Consider the following 3,558-nt stretch of genomic DNA (forward strand, 5'->3'; position numbering starts at 1 on the left):
CACACTCGGGCTAAAGAAGAAGTTTTAACGTAAAATAAATTGTAGCCTAGATTCCTATTGATATTTATTGTTGTGACCTGACAAAACAGTTGATAGTGCTGAACAAAAATTTGACATTGTTAACTTACCCAACGCCCAACGTTGCCATTGAAAATTACACAAGGGTCACTTCTGACAGACTTTTTCTAAGACTTGACAGGTCATACCAAACAACTAAGGTGACGACAAAATTTTTTTGCACATTTTAAAGCATAGTGTTGGTACCGTTTTTTGATATTTAAAAAAGAATAAATTAATTGAATCAGAATGTATCTTATAATATATTTTTGTGCCGCTTACTGAAAACTTATTGCTTCATCGTTTTTAATGCAACGCAAGAGTTTCAAAAACCTGGCTTTGTAGCGTTTTTAGCTGTGCCTTACTGCAAAAGTTTGATTCATTTGGACAACTGGGACTGTTCTTATAATCAAAATTTAATTGTATACGTATCAAAACAATACACTGAATTGGGAAATTTTTCTGAAGCTTGACAATCAAATTATGTCTTTAGAGAGTAAATTTCAATCTGACTGCATTTGTGGGACAAGTGTTTTCACAGTCTGGGCTTTTTTGACTAGTTACTTTTGCAAAATTTGTTCTAGACATTAACATTTTCGTCTGCTGCTAGCAAACACTCCTTTGACACCAACTATTGACAATATTACGATCTATCGTCAATGAGACGTTTAATTAAAATCTCGATTTCAATCATAAGTTTCTGGACAAAAATTTCCAAGAAAATTACAGTTAATGAAAAAACTTTTCAGCAGTCAAACGGAAATAGCACTTTAGATTTTGGATTTTGTTCCGACCATTGAAAGTGGGAAGGAGATTTGTACTCGTGTGTGTGTTGTAGTTTTTTTCTTTTTCTTTGGAATATCAGATACGCAATATCAGATACCCCAAATCCTGATCTAAATAGGTCGAGTGGTATATCAAAGTTAATTCGCGCCAGTTTCAGTTCGAACGATATGATTTTTTTGACAAGTATCGAAAAAAACTAGTTGAAAATTTTTGAGTTTTGGTTCAACTTCGAGCAAGTAAACGATCTAGTAACATTCGTTATTTGAAAATTTAACCTAAATCTAGGCTTTTAGGCTAGGAAAACATGATTTTGTCCAAAAAAGAAATATTGATTTTTGAAGTTTCATTTAGCGTTTCTGTGGAATTAAGAGCCTTCAAAACAAACTTAAAAATCATTGTGCACAAAGTTAAAAACTTTTGAAAAAAATATTTTGATTTCTTTTCCAATTTTTAGTTGTTATTAGTTTATTAAGAGCAAGTTTTATGCTGTTTCACTTAACTTCTGCACGTTTTTAAAGTTCTTCAATCACACCACGCACCAAAACAACTTTAATTTAAGGAAAACAAAAAACCCTTGTGCATTTTTTTTATGAATATGGTCGGAACATCGTGGGATACTTGCACAGCACCCGGCTATCCTATTTATTGTGCAAGAATTGTTCATAATGGTTTACAATACTAATTGCGCTACTTGGAACTTATTTGATCTTCATAAATAACTTTATTAAAACACTTTCTACACTATAAATTGGGCGTCGAGTTGTTGTTTTTAATGTTTAAAAGCACAATCTTCAATTTCTATCAATATATTTTTTTAATTTTTATGGGTATCTTTGAAAAGTTGGAGTTAATCCATGCATTCTTCAATCCTGTAAAGCAGAAATATCAGAAAACTATACTTTTTGTTCGTTTTCGAGGCATGAAAACAGCTAGATGATATTCAAATAGCGAAGTTGTGAGTGATGGTTTTGAATATGGAATATGAAAGCTTACATCATTTTATAACATGCTATCACTTGATCATTACGAGCCCGAACTGTTCACAGAATAGGAAAACAATTTAGTATGTGTAAGTCTTTGGAATCCAAAGACAAGTCTTTAAACACGATAAAATTTTGTCGGAACGATGAAAGAAAACTAAAAAAAAGAAGTTCAAAGAGAGCATCCTTGTTGCGGAATCTGAAATCCTCAGTCTGGCCTCTCATTGATTTTTTTTGTGGTTGAACGACCACGTCACAAAAAATGACCTGAAGGTACTAACTAGGCTGTTCGGCGGAGTCTTCAACAACTCAACTTACAAATTTGTAAAATAGTAAACTTGTAAATTTCAAGTTAGAATGAAACTAAAGTTTTTAAACGCTCTGGATTTCCATATAAGAGTTGTTAGAACACTCTGGAAATGGCCCGATGGCGAAGTATCGACAAGTACTGGATGAAGCAGTGAAGTCAACTAATAGAGGATTTAAAACGAGTAACCATGCAGTTGCAACTTATGAACAAACTTTGTTTACGATGTGGTAAATTAATACATTTTCTCTGTAATTAACTTTTTTCAACAATCCTTTTCAAACGCTGCGTTTGAGTTAAAAATTTATTGTTTTCTGAATAAGAAAACGTTCAGAATCTTAAACATCCGCAAAATTGGCCGCCAAAAATTGTTCTGAAACTTACCATCTTACCAACTCAAACTCTGAAACCTATAACCAATCTTAATACGTTGGAAAATCTATTTCAACGTAATATACCAATGATATTTATCAATTAGGTAATGCGCGCCGAAATTTTTGCGAAAAAAAAACATTCCCACACAAAATCCAAAATACCGTTTTTTTACCTTTCTCTTACCATCACACTGAAACCTTACCAATTCTTTTCCCCATCTTAATACATTGGGATATTTTTCCCTATGTTATTACATAGAGTGCTGACCGGATACTCTATAGCCTTTGTTAAAACATGAAGGTCAGCGACACCCCCCCCCCCCCCCCCCCCCCCACCCGGCGATTTCTACCCGACACATACTACCATTGCGAGAAAAATTAAAATTTTGAACAGTTCATTTCGACTGAAGTACATATAATCATGATCTTGACTGAAACAGCTTCATATCATGCGCATTCACTACCACTCATTGGCAATTCACAAAAGTGAGCATTTTGGTACAAACTTAATGATTGCAAGTAGTCCGCGTGTACATCTATGTGCACCAAAAATTGGGCGGTCGGTTCACTCAGATTTCGTATCACTTCGTGTTTTTATATTGAACTCGACGCGATTTCTACTCGACATATACTACTCACAATATAGCTCCGAACGATTCAGTACTATTCAAAAAAAACTAAAATATTTTGAAATTATCGTTGGATAAGAATGGAGTTTTTGCTTTTACTGATAGTTAACTAGTACTGAAAGGGTTCTGTTATATGTTTCTGCAAGAACCAGCCATGTCTGAAATTGAAACCTTAAAATCAAAGGCACTGTACAGCAACGACAGAGATTCGAAATTTACACTCAAAGTGAAGAGCATTGGTCTAAATTGGTTTCTGAATCCGTTTTGAAGGGCTGTAAAAAACTTAAGATGCGTTAATTAAGCAGATTTGCTAAACTCAATAAACTGATCGACCTGAAAACTATTTTGAGTCGACCACACCGCATTATAATATAAGTATGAAACTTAAATTGTTTTCTGTATTTAATTTTAAAATAACAAGTTAC

At 33.5% G+C, this 3,558-nt stretch overlaps 1 protein-coding gene across 2 annotated transcripts in view; it reads right to left on the reverse strand.

Annotated features, from left to right (window-relative positions):
* The window catches only part of LOC134842784 (disks large homolog 4-like), a 574,432-nt gene that overhangs the window by 131,705 nt on the left and 439,169 nt on the right, over positions 1 to 3,558 (reverse strand). The gene's annotated exons all lie outside the window — the stretch shown is intronic.

Source organism: Symsagittifera roscoffensis, chromosome 3, assembly GCF_963678635.1.
Source record: "Symsagittifera roscoffensis chromosome 3, txSymRosc1.1, whole genome shotgun sequence".
In the NCBI taxonomy this organism is placed as follows: Eukaryota; Metazoa; Xenacoelomorpha; order Acoela; family Convolutidae; genus Symsagittifera; species Symsagittifera roscoffensis.